This window comes from Panthera pardus, unplaced genomic scaffold, assembly GCF_024362965.1.
Source record: "Panthera pardus isolate Hobbes unplaced genomic scaffold, ASM2436296v1 HiC_scaffold_22, whole genome shotgun sequence".
Classification (NCBI taxonomy): domain Eukaryota; kingdom Metazoa; phylum Chordata; class Mammalia; order Carnivora; family Felidae; genus Panthera; species Panthera pardus.
The window spans coordinates 59,059,630-59,072,479 of record NW_026526788.1 but is presented as its reverse complement, the minus strand read 5'-3'; the positions used below and the strand labels follow the sequence as shown (position 1 = coordinate 59,072,479).

General features: G+C 48.3%; 1 pseudogene; it reads left to right on the top strand.

The window, feature by feature from the left end:
- Positions 1–7,507: 7,507 nt before the first annotated feature.
- LOC109272684 (SWI/SNF-related matrix-associated actin-dependent regulator of chromatin subfamily E member 1-like) lies at positions 7,508–8,224 on the top strand (annotated as a pseudogene).
- Positions 8,225–12,850: the final 4,626 nt, after the last annotated feature.

Sequence of the window (12,850 nt, the reverse complement as noted above, 5' to 3'; positions counted from 1 at the left end):
TGTATTCTACTTAGGTGGCAGGAGAAAATTAGCGTTAGCTTGGAGAGCGGTCAGGAACAGGGCCAAACTGGGTGGGTGAGGGAGGCAGGGAGAGAGGGAGGTATCCAGGCATGCCTGAGTGTTTGCATTTCTTTATATTTTATTCTAAATTCGGAATTATCCCTTTCAGTCACATTAGGCAGTAGTTATATGCTTCCGCTTTAACACAAGCCAGTGATACTTTAGATTTGGAATAGAAACACTGAATAGAAAACATCCTGCTCTTGGGGCACCTGGGTGGCTCAGTCAGTTAAGTGCCCGCCTTTGTCCCAGGCCATGATCTCGTGGTTTGTGAGTTCAAGCCCCGAGTCGGGCTCTGTGCTGACAGTTCAGAGCCTGGAGCCTGCTTCGGATTCTGTGTCTCCCCCTCCATCTGCCCCTCCCCACCGGCCCTCTCTCTCTCTCAAAAAAATAAATAAACATTAAAAAAAGAGAAAAGAAAACATCCTGCTCTCCTCCCTGCTTGGAGCCTTTAATCTGCCTGTGATCCAGGAGGCAGTCTCCATCCCCACCTTGGGACATAATTTGCAAGCGATCGTGGAAGAAAGAGAAGTTAAAGGCATACTACAGGGGCTCCTCCAAGCTGACTGGGTACTAGGTACTAGGTACTAGGTACTAGGAAAGGAAATGCTGGCCTCTGGGTGGAATTGATGTCCTTAGAGTCCTAAGTATGGGGGTGGGAGAGGTGCCCAAGACTCGTGCTGACCTGCTTCAGCCCCTGCAGCCCTACCACCTACCACCCCTAGTGACATTGAGAATCATCGTCAACTTCCAGAATCCTCCATTCAGGGCTAAGTCTATACAGTTCCAGGACTGTCCGGAGATGGTGAAATATTGGTATCTGTCCTTCCTGAAAGGGCAAGTTATGATGTACATGCCAGGTAGGAGTCTGGCAATGAAATATTCTGTAGGATTCCTTGCCACCCTACACAGGATGCATGATGGGTCTGGGTAATAGGCCACTAGTTTTCCCTCAGTGGTGGCAGTGGGTGGTGGGGAAAGAGAGGGGCAGTCAGCCACCACCACCACCACCACCACCGCCACCACCACGAATTCCGGTTGTTCACAGGACAATCATCGTGAAAGAATGTTCTCTGCTCTCCTTTGGAAAAAACTTGACCTTTGATCCAGCTGGACATACCCTTGAGCCATACACCTTTCAATAAGGAGAGATAGGGGCAAACAGGCACCCCGAGGCTATCGACAGTAGTTTTAATCAGTCCTGTGTAATGGCAATGAATGGAACCCTACCCAAAGCAGTCTAATAGAACATGGCTGTAGAGGACTCCTCTTTGACCCTCCCCCAGAGGTGGGCTACGGAAGCTGGAGCACAATGTAACCCCCCCACCCCAACTCTACCAGACACGGCTGATTGGAACATGGTGAATACTGACCCACACTAGGCCCCAGAGCTTTGCTGTTTCAGAAAGGGCTAGAGAGTGAGAACATCTCTGTGGCCACTTGAACGTATGCACTTTGGGGCTATGAAGCAGCCATGTTCAGCCTCATGCACATGGAGAACTGAAGGAAGTTGGTCTCAAGCATTTTACTTGAACCCGGAGAAGGACTGCCTGGCTTCTAAGCCCTCCTGGGGCCTCAGTGTGCCACTTGCCCCCAGGTTCCAGGAGACATCTATCCTTATAATAACTACCCTTTCTAAGTTAGCCTAGGTTGGTTTCTGTCACTTATACCCCCAAAAAGCCTAAGATAAGGGGTACTGTAGGGACTCAGGGAAAGGAAGTGTGGGAAAACACAGTGGGGCTTAGGAACTGGAAAAATCATGTCTTTCTCTCAGTCTGGTTCTTTTCTTACCCTTACTTATCTCAACAGATGAATTTTCTTCCTTGTTTCCATCAATAAATTCCCAACCAAATGGTTGCCTTAGTCCTGGAACCATACAACCTTTCAGTTCCAGCCAGTGGACTATAGTCTCTATATCTAGTGTTTTTAAAATTTTTTTAATGTTTATTTATTTTTGAGAGACAGAGACAGAGTGTGAGTGGAGGAGGGTCAGAGAGGGAGACACAGAATCTGAAGCAGGCCCCAGGCTCTGAGCTGTCAGCACAGAGCCCGGTGCAGGGCTCGAACTCACAAACCATGAGATCATGACCTGGGCTGAAATCTGATGCTTAATCAACTGAGCTACCCAGGTGCCCCTCTATATCTAGTTTAAATATGAGAGACAGGCAGAAAGGGGAGGGGAGAATGACAGAGAGTGAGAAAAATTGATTTTGCTTGGCTTGGGGGACAAGGAGTCTTACACAGGATATTGATCAGGACCACCCCTGCCTCTTTTTTTAAGGACAGAAGTCCAACTCCAGGAAGCCCCAGAGGAAAAACAGGAATGGATTAGCTCACGTCACTGATACAATCAGAGTGGAAATGGCTTCAGGAACAACTGGATCCAGAAATGCCAACCCAATGTCACTGGGCTCTCCTCCTACCTATGTTTGCCTCATTCCCTCGTATTGGGCCTTTATGTGGGATATAGGGAAGGCTGACAAGCCTGGGCTTATATCGCCTCAACTAGAGACCCCAAAGGAAAGAAAGGCCTTCTGTCTCCTGTTACCTATGTACAAAATCCCAGTTTAGGACACAGTTTTGAATCAAGCTCCTTTCCTTGGCGGACCACTATATCCAGGAGGGCAAGGACAGTGCGATGGCAGCCCCAATGCCCATATGGAAGGGAAGGGGCTTCCTTAAAGACTGGGGTTGGTTGGGAGGGTCCACTGTGCATGGTCTGCAGCATGACCCCTTTCAGGGGCTAAGGGGGTGGCAGATGAACTAGTGGAGAAGCTGAGTGAGAAAGATGGAAGCAATGGCTCTATCTTCTGTCTCCCGGATCAGCTCTCCCTCAGAGTCCAGTCTCTGCAGATCTGAACCATTCTGCCAACAGCCCTTTGCCTTCTTTATGTTCTAGGGCTCCATGCAATGTTAGTCTCCCGACGTGAGTCATTCTGCCTGGGCTCAGCCCGCTGGCTCTTGGGCTCTCGCTTACACTCTGGAGGAAGATTCTGGAAGCTCTGAGCAAGAGCCTGTAACTCTCCCCATGGGTTGGTATTGTCCATTGGGGCTGGGGGCCTTGGTTCCCAGGGGCCACTGGGGCCTGAGGAGGTCAGTTTATGGAGGAAATGGTCTGTACCCGGTACAGCATCACTGGCCCAGGCATTAGGCCCAGAGGACCCCAAGTTGAGCTGACTTCTGTCCCGGAGAGGATCTTAAGAGTAGCCCTTCTAGCAGCAATTATAAGCTCCTCTCCGTGTTGACTTCTGTCATCCCCAGGTCTTAAGCAAAGTTTTGTCAAATGCTAACAATAATGGAAAGACATTAGAGGTCAGAGGCCTGTAGGCAAGCTCTGCCTTCAAAACCGAGACAGGGGGAGACACCAGGATTACTTGACAACTCTAGCTGTCTCTCAAACAAGTCTGTTCAGACATCTTCAAATATGCATTTTAGCACTTCTCTCTGCCAGAGTGTTGACACTCACGCTGGCTTCCCCAGGGCTAAGTGAGGCCTCAGCGGGTCTGTGTCACACTTTCTGGTGCTCAGAGGCACAGCCATCACCAAGAGGCAGGAGAGTGAGCCAGAGGTGCATTCCTGCTTCTCAATCAGTACCTTTTCTGTTTGCAAATCCCTCAGCACAAACCACTTAATACACATGGGCAAATTTGGCAAGACTTCCAAAGGATACAACCCCTGGGGGTAGGGAAGATGGACAGTCTTCCCCCACACCCTGGCCATGACTTCCTGTCCCTACCTCTCAGCTCAAGCTGGGAAGATTCTGAGCATGGATGAGAAAGCAGAAGCTTGGGGACTTCAGTGAAGCCAGATGATGGGTAAAGACCTTGACACTGGGTCTCACTGAGAGCCTGGGGTTGTGCTGCAAGGGTGTGGACTAGCATCTCTCAGAATCTAACTTAGTGCCAGGCTGTGCTAATCTAGTAACTTCCTTTTAGCAACCTTTTTATTTTGAAAATATGAAGGCTACAGAGAAGTTAAAAGAATAGTGTAATAAACTCCCAAATGTCCTTTACCAAGATTCACTGATATTTCACTACGTTTGACAATACTACGTCTCTCTATACGTCTCTCAATACTATTGTCTCTCTCTTTTTTTAATCTTTTATTTTTTTAAAGTTTATTTATTTATTTATGGGGGGGGGCAGAGAGAGAGGGAGAGAGGGAATCCCAAGCAGGCTTTGCGCCACCAGCACGGAGCCTGACGTGGGACTCAAACCCACAAACCGTGAGATCATGACCCAAGCCAAAATCAAGAGTCAGATGCTTAACTTACTGAACCACCCAGGTGCCCCTTGTCTCTCTCTTTCGTATACACACACACACACACACACACACAGGTGTAAATCATTTTAGTATTCTTTTTTTCTGAACTATTTGAGGATAAGTTTCAGATATCATAACACTTCATCCCTAAATACTTCAGCACACAGCTCTTAAGAACAAGGATATTTTCTTACCTATCCTTAGGACAGCTATCTTAAATAAAGGAAATGCCATTGATACTATAATCTAATGTATGGTCCTTATTCTAATTTTGCTCTTTGTCCCATGCTATCTTTTGTAGCAATTAAAAAAATTTTTTTTAAGTTTATTTTATTTTTGAGAGAAAGAGAGCACGAATGGGGTAGGGCACAGAGGGAGGGAGACAGAATTGCAAGCGGGCTCTGCGCTGTCAGCCCAGAGCCCAATGCGGGGCTTAAGCCCATGAAACGTGAGATCATGACCTGAGCCGAGGTCAAGAGTCAGACCTTAACCTACTGAGCCACCCAGGTGCCCCTGCAGCAATTTTTTTTTTTCCCTCAGATCTAGTACCAATCCAGAATCATGTGTTGTGGTTTTTCATCTGAAAACGTTCTTCTCAATTTCTTTTGCCTTTCATAATATTGACTTTTTGGAAGAGTTTAGATGTCTCACACGTTTCTCATGATTAGATTCAGGGTCTGCATTTGGAAAAGGGATGCCACATGAATGATGCTGTGTCCTTCTTGCTATGTCAGTCTTTAAGTACTCTGGAGTGGGACCGTTGGAATTGGAAAACTGGGTCCGCTATCAACCTGTGTAACTTTGGATAAATCACGGAGCCTCTCTAGGTAGGCCTTGCTTTTGTCACCTGTGAAATGGACAGAATAGTATCTACTTCATGAGGTTATTGGGAGGATTAAATGAACTAATCCACAGGAAGTGCTTTGCCCAATGGGTTATTGCTCAGTCGATAGTGGGGGTGTGCTGAAGAGGAAGATGATGTAGGTGATGGTGAGCAGCACAGCTTCGAAGGGTCCCAGCCCTAGGCTAGTGTCTCCCTGAGGACGGAATCAGTGGTTGGCTACTTGAGAGGCTGGAAGGGTAAGAGAGGCAGGAAGGATATTCCGTCATGTGGGGCTGGGAGGGCCTCATGTGGGGCTGGGAGGGCCGGGATGACTCACTCTCACTTGTTTACACTTTATCTCTCACCTGCTTCCAGAAAGGCTTTGAAGTGGCTCATAATTAAAGCCTCAGGTCTCAGCCTGCTGAGACGGGAAAGACCATGTCCCCGCTGGAGCTGGCTTGGCCAAGGCTGGCACAGCTGGGTGGGTCTGGGCTCACAGGGAGGGATGGAAGAGGGCCCGACTGCCACAGTGTGAGGGGTGGAGGACGGCAGGTATGAGAGATCAAGGAAAGAAGCTGGGCAGGCCCTGACTGACCACCTGGGGCAGGAAGGACAGAGGGACTGGAGGCTGGGAGTGTTCAGGTTGAACAAAGGAACTGGGGAGGGGGAGCTCCGAAAAGGGACTCCACAAAGTCTCAGAATCTGGCTGGGCCCATTTCCTGTATTTGCTGAGTGGCAGTCTTTGGGCTCGGACCATCCTGTAGGACATTCCAGTTGGCCAGCCCTAGGCCCTCCCACTGCCCCAAGGCTAAGGCCCTCTCCACCAACAAGCATCTCTGGAGGGCAAGCCTTTCCACTGGGTTCCAGGTGCCTCTGGCCTCAGGCTGAAATGCTTGTTAGAGGAAATCCTGTCCTCCCTCTACCCGCTTACCAGTTCCCCCACAACCTCCCTCCCTCAGCCCCACCCACCCCACCCTAAGCTGCCCACGCACCTTTATCTGGCAGCAGTTTCAAGGAAGTCCCTGCCCCCAACCTCCTTTCTCCACTTGGGGCCCGAGTTTTGTCTGCCCCTCCCCCACACCATTTCCTGCCTCTTACCTTGAACATCCTGACTTGCCCCCACCTCGGCTCTGCTCAGGTTTCCTTGGCATCCCCACATTACACCAAGTTTTGGCAAGTCCAGCCCAACTGACAGACTTTCCGTCACGCTTCTCTACAGCTACTTAAACCACACTTTACCCTGTAATGGAATACCTCCCATTTGGGGAAGAGGAAGGGGCTCCCCCAGGCGGGATTCAACACGATGACAGTTCCTAAAGGTAGGGGCTGGAATTCAGGCTAAAAAGTAAGGCGGCAAAACTGGGGGAGGGGGGTGATCGAAGTGATAGGAACAGCAGCTGCCAGCCTGGGTTACGGGGCTGCCCAAACGGCAGAGGTGGCCCCTGGGCTCAGAGGATCCCCCGCCTCTACCCCTGCAGTGCCGAAGGAAACTCCACCCCTGAGATCAAACTAGAGGAGAAGAAGGACAAAGTAAGAGGGAGCCCGGAGAGCAGAGGTCTCAAAGGAAGACCAGAGGACAGGCTGGTAGCTACAGGTACTGTGGTGATCGTTTCATAATGTCTGTAAGTGTTGAATCACTATTGCACACCTGAAACCAGGACAATATTGTGGGTCAACTACCCAGCAATAACAATTTAAAAATGCTGCTACAGACAACCGTGTGCAGGTTTTTATAGGGACATAGGTCCCTATGGGCGAATATCAAAGACCACAATTGCTGGATCGCATGTTAAGAGTATGTTTAGTTTTGGAAGAAACTGCCGAACCGTCTTCCAAAGTGGCTGAACCATTTTGCTTTCCCACCAGCAGTGAGCGAGAGTTCCTGTTGCCCCACATCCTCCCCAGCACTTGGGGTTGCCAGTGTTTTGGATTTTGGCCATTCTAACAGGTGTGCGGTGGTAACTCATTGTTTTAATTTGCAGTTCCCTAATGACACGCGACATCTTTTCACGTGCCTATTTTCCATCTGCATGTCTTCTTTGGTGAAGATTCTTTTCAGGTCTTTTGCCCATTTTTTAAAAATCGGATTCTTCATTTTCTTATTGTTAAGTTTTAAGAGTTCTTCATATATATTTTTTTTTAATTTTTAAAATTTATTCATTTTTGAGAGACAGAGTGTGCGCAGAGGAGGGACAGAGAGAGAGAGGGAGACACAGAATCCGAAGCAGGCTCCAGGCTCTGAGCTATTGGCACAGAGCCTGGCGTGGGGCTTGAACTCACAGACTGCGAGATCATGACATGAGCTGAAGTCAGACGCTTAACCGACTGAGCCACCCAGGCGCCCCGTCTCCTATTTGATCCTTTGATGGTGGCTGGTCAATGAAGCATACAGCTACTGCTTCCCAGGGAGACCGACACCTCCTCGGTGCAGTACCTGGTGAGAGTGTGCTACCAGATGTTCCATAGGTTGTCACAACAGCCAGAATGCAGGACCTCAAACAACAAGTTCAGTGCTTAACTGTTCATCAGTGAAAACTAGAAGCTTAGCTTCTTCAAATAGAGGAGTAACACCAGAAAAAGAAGTTGTTCCTGGAAAGCACAGATTCATTTAACAATGAACTTGAAAGGCTCTGGGTCCAAAGATGGACGTGGATACAGAGAAAATTAGAGCTGAAATTGCACAGGCAGAGGAACAGAACCACAAAAGCTAGAGACAGGGAGTAAGAGGTGGCAGAGCGAGTCAAACGGGGTCAGAGCAGTATTACTTCCTGAGGAAGAGTGAGCAGCTAAGAAAACCACAGAAAAGAAAGAAGACAAGAAAGAGAATTCCACTGGAGATGGAGAAGGCGCTTTGAAGAAACGAGAAAGCTCAGAGAGTGGTGAAGAAGGCACATCTGCTCCTGAGGACGGGAAGAGTGGACAGGAGGGGCGACCAGTGATAGTGACACTGGCTTGAGGAGCAACACATGTGACAGGAGAGGGCCACCACGAGATCCTATACCAGAGGACAAGAACAAAGAGACAGATGTCTCTTTCCCGACAGGTGTCGGGGAATGGCGCCTTGGTTATGCGTTCTAAAGAACTTCATAGGGGCACCTGGGTGGCTCAGTCAGCTAAGCGTCTGACTTCGGCTCAGGTCTGATCTCGCCATTCATAGGTTCAAGCCCCGCATTGGGCTCTGTGCTGACAGCTCGGAGCCTGGAGCCCACTTTGGATTCCGTGTGTCCCTCTCTCTCTGCCCCTCTCCCGCTCACACCCTGTCTCTCTCTCTCTCCAAAATAAATAAACATTAAAAGAAAGAAAGAAAGAACTTTATAAATGAAAAAGTGTTTCTGAGTTAAGAAGAGAACAGTAGAGGGATAGAGCCTGTAGAGGCCATTTTTAGGCAACAGGCTTGAGCAATGGAAACCTGAGTAAGGCCAAAGGGCCCACGTGACCACTGACCACTAAGCGGCCCACATCGAAATAACCACAGACCCTAACTGACCAATTACAATCAGTCACAGTCCCTAAAATGGCCAAAAAAGGGGGAAATTCCATATGTCCCCATACTCCCTCACTCCACCCCACAACTGTGATAACTGTGTCCACCCCCCCAACACACACATACGCATACCCACCTGGTGGCAGTGTCTCCTTTGCTGTCCTGCCTGCCACTCCCTTGTGGTAATCTCAAACTTCTATCTCCTTTGTTCCCCCTTCTTTCACTGCCTGCGCCGCCGGCCCCCACCTGATTGGGACTCCCCCCATTGGGTGGCCCCCAGCTGATCAGAGCACCCCACAAAGCCCTCCTCCATCACGGCATGGCTGGCCAGCTGCTCTCTCCCAAGACTTTGAGTCCTAATGGAGACGGGAAGGCGGAAATGGATGGAGGTCCTTTGTCCATCAGTGTCTGCCATCGTCCATGTCCCATTCTCCCTGCCCCCTCCTCCTCCAGACAGTGGGGCCCTGGCCAGATTGCTCTGCTGTGAAGCTCTTCCTGTCGTTCGTTCCTCCTGCCTGGCCTCTGGTTCTCTGGCTTTCCCAGACTCCTTCTGATACATCCCATTTTTGTGTAAGCTAAGTTAGCTACTTAAGTCGGTTTCTGTCGCTTGCAGTCAGGGAACTGGAAGCGATACGTGTCGGGAAATGGCTATCCCAGCCACGACTCTGCCTATTCTCCCAGTTTAGTAATGACAAGCTAGAGCTCTGTAGCCCACCTTTACATTTCTGAGAGAACCAACCCATTGGCCAGCTTAAGTTAGGTTGGCCCAATCAGGCTGGCTCTAGAAGAAGGCAGAGTAACATAACGCTAACAAGGCTAACAGGGAGGTGGCAGGACATACATCCACATACGGCTGTGTAGACTGTGCAGTGTGTAACTCCAAGGGGCCCCCTCCACGCTGCAGACATTGCAAAGATGCATATTCATAATGAAACTGTTTTGGCAGATGGCAATAAAGTGTGTTGAGAAACGGGCGCTTTTGTTTCTAATTCTCATTGAAGTGTCCCATGGGTTTCTAATTCTCATTGAAGTGTCCCGAGCTGGGCCTGCTCCTCAGCATGGGACGGTTTGGGGGGCAGCTCTTAGAGAAAATAGCATGGGCCAGACACACCCCAACAGTGGTTCTACATATGACACGTAGCTGGGGGGGGGGGTGTCCAGTGACCTTGATATCTGGCGCACACATATCATCGCCTCTTAATGTGCAATAACTGGTTGTGAAGCATCTGACGTTTAGAAGGCGGTTCGAGGCTCTGGAATAAGAGAGGATGAGGGGGGAGAAGGTCGGGGCAGCAAACTCTGACAAGCTAGGTTCCACCCAAGGGGTTCAGGGCGACTGCACATTTCTAGCAAAATGCACCAAAAGATTTCTCCTCTTTGTATCTCCCTTGGAGAGCGTTCATTGAGTCAGTCAATGGCTGTGTGTCAGCTCTGCATCGTGGGCTGGGGGTACAGCAGGAGTAAGACAGGCAAGGTCTGGTCTAGTGGGGGAGACAGACACGCGACAAATATTTACCAGATTATGCACGTGCTATGAAAGGGGAAGCCCAGGGTATTAGGAGAGTGCCCTTGTAATAGGGGGATCAGGCTTAGGAAAAGCTGCAGGGTGAGTAGGATTCAACTGGGTGAAAAGGGGGGTAGTGTGGATGAGGAAGGATTTAAGCTACAGGCTAAGCTCTTGTTAGAAACTGAAAAATGCAATGGGTCAAATAAGATAGAAGTGCTTCCTCTTTCCTGTAAACTTCTAGCAGGTGGCAGGGTCCAAAACGAGTAGTTGTCTCAGCTCTGTGAAGTCAGATCAAAGTAACAGTGGTTTAGGGGTGCCTGGCTGGGTCAGTCTGAAGAGTATGCTACTCTTGATCTTGGGGTTGTGAGTTCGAGTCCTCCGTTGGGTGTAGCGATTACTTAAAAATGAAATCTTAAAGGGGCACCTGGGTGGCACAGTCGGTTAGGCATCCGACTTCGGCTCAGGTCATGATCTCACGGTTTGTGGGTTCGAGCCCCACATCGAGCTCTCTGCTGTCAGCACAGAGCCTGCCTTGGATCTTCTGTCCCCCTCTCTGCCCGCCCCCCCCCAACCCACTGCATGTGCTCTCTCTCTCTCTCTCTCAAAAATAAATCAACATTAAAAAAAATAACAAAATAAAATCTTAAAAAAAAAAACAAAACCACAAAGCAACAATGGTTTAAATAAGAAAGAAATGTACTTCCCTCTCTCATGGTAAGGTCCAGAGCTAGACAGGCCAGGGTTGGTACAGATTTCTGCTTCATGAAGTCTACAGGGAAGTTATCTATGAGGGTCCCATCAGGGAAGCAGAACCACTGTCTTATGGAATCAATGACTTATTACAGGCATTAGATTTTACCCAATTATTAAGGGAGCTAGAGAGGTAAAGGTCACAAAGAAGACTTGGAAGATCACAGAAAAGTCACTACTTGGCCATCCAGAAGCACTGGAATGTAAGAAATGAATGTTTATTGAAATATGTAAAATGTCAAACTTTGAACAAGAAGAAATAGAAAATAAGCCAACAACCAGGAAAATAAAATTATCTCCTTAAAAAATTTTTTTTCTCAAAAAGAATTTTTTAAAAAACGGATGCCTGGTTGGCTCAGTCGGTTAAGCATCTGGCTTTAGCTCAGGTCATGATCTCACGGTTTGTGGGTTCGGACCCTGCATCGGGCTCTGTGTTGACAGCTCAGAGCCTGGAGCCTGTTTCGGATTCTGTGTCTCTCTCTGTCCCTCCTCGACTTAAGTTCTCTGTCTCTCTCTCCAAATAAATAAATAAACATTTTTTTTAATTAAAACATCTCTTCTCAACTCCGTTGGCTTTATAGCTAAGTTCTACCAAACCCATTGTGCTAAGCATGTCTCTTTCTTTCTTTCTTTCTTTCTTTCTTTCTTTCTTTCTTTCTTTCTTTCTTTCTTTCTTTCATGTTTATTTATTTTTGAGGGAGACAGAGACAGAGACAGAATGTGAGTGGGTTAGGGGCAGAGAGAGAGGGAAACACAGAATCCGAAGCAGGCTCGAGGCTCCAAGCTGTCCGCACAGAGCCGGACGTGGGGCTCAAACTCACGAGCTGTGAGATCATGACCTGAGCCGAAGTCGGATGCTCAACCGACTGAGCCACCCAGGCGCTCCATGTCTTTTTATTTCTAATGCTTCATATCTGGCACCTTGCTAACTCTGGAGAGACTGGCCTCTGAGGGCCAGCCAGTTCCTAGAGATAGTAAAGGATTCACCTGCGAGCACAACTTTCACGTATAAACTAACCAGTCCAGAGCCCACACCCCGCTACCCCTTCTAACCAGCTCTTACCACACCAGGCTGCTATTATTTCCTTGCCCTAACTACCCCAGGGCCAGGTACCAGGCAACTAGGGACAGCCCCTCCACCCAAGAGCCCATCAAAATGGTTTAAACTAGCCAACCCTAAGCCTGCTTGCCTTGCCTCACCTCATCTGCCTCGGAGCACCTTAAACTTGGGTCCATGAGGGGACATGTGAGTGTTGTTTTGCTACAAGAGAGTGATTGGCTGCATCCTAAGTATCCATCAATTAGGAGAAGTAAATGTGATAGATGCATTCTGTGGAGTAAATAGGGAGCAGTTAGAAGCAATGGGTTTGACCATAAGAGACTCTTAAAAACTGAGAATAAACTGAGGGTTGATGGGGGGTGGGAGGGAGGGGAGGGTGGGTGATGGGCACTGAGGAGGGCACCTGTCGGGATGAGCACTGGGTGTTGTATGGAAACCAATTTGACAATAAATTTCATATTTAAAAAAGTTTTTTTAATAAAAATAAATAAAAAAGAAGTAATGGGTTTGAGATATATAGAATAACATGAAAAAAGTAAGGACTAGAAAGAGATCTAAAATGCATACATATACAAGACACAATATATTTTTCAAAGATACATACATACCCAAGGACATAAGCCGAATACAATAGATTAAGTGTCTTTGGGGGAAAGGGGAAATAGGAGCAGTGATGGAGATGAAGGGAAGAAAAATCAGCATATAAAAGAAAACAAGAGAAGACCCTGTATGAGCCCGTGATCCTGTTGCATGGTCTAGGGAGTGTGGTTAATTGGACTCTGCATCTGAGGCCCACCCCAGCCAAACACACACTCCCTTCCCCCCCCTACCGCATACACATAAAAACTACAGCTTGTGCCAGATTGTTGGTTCCCTTAAAATCAAATCTGGGGCCTCTAAGTT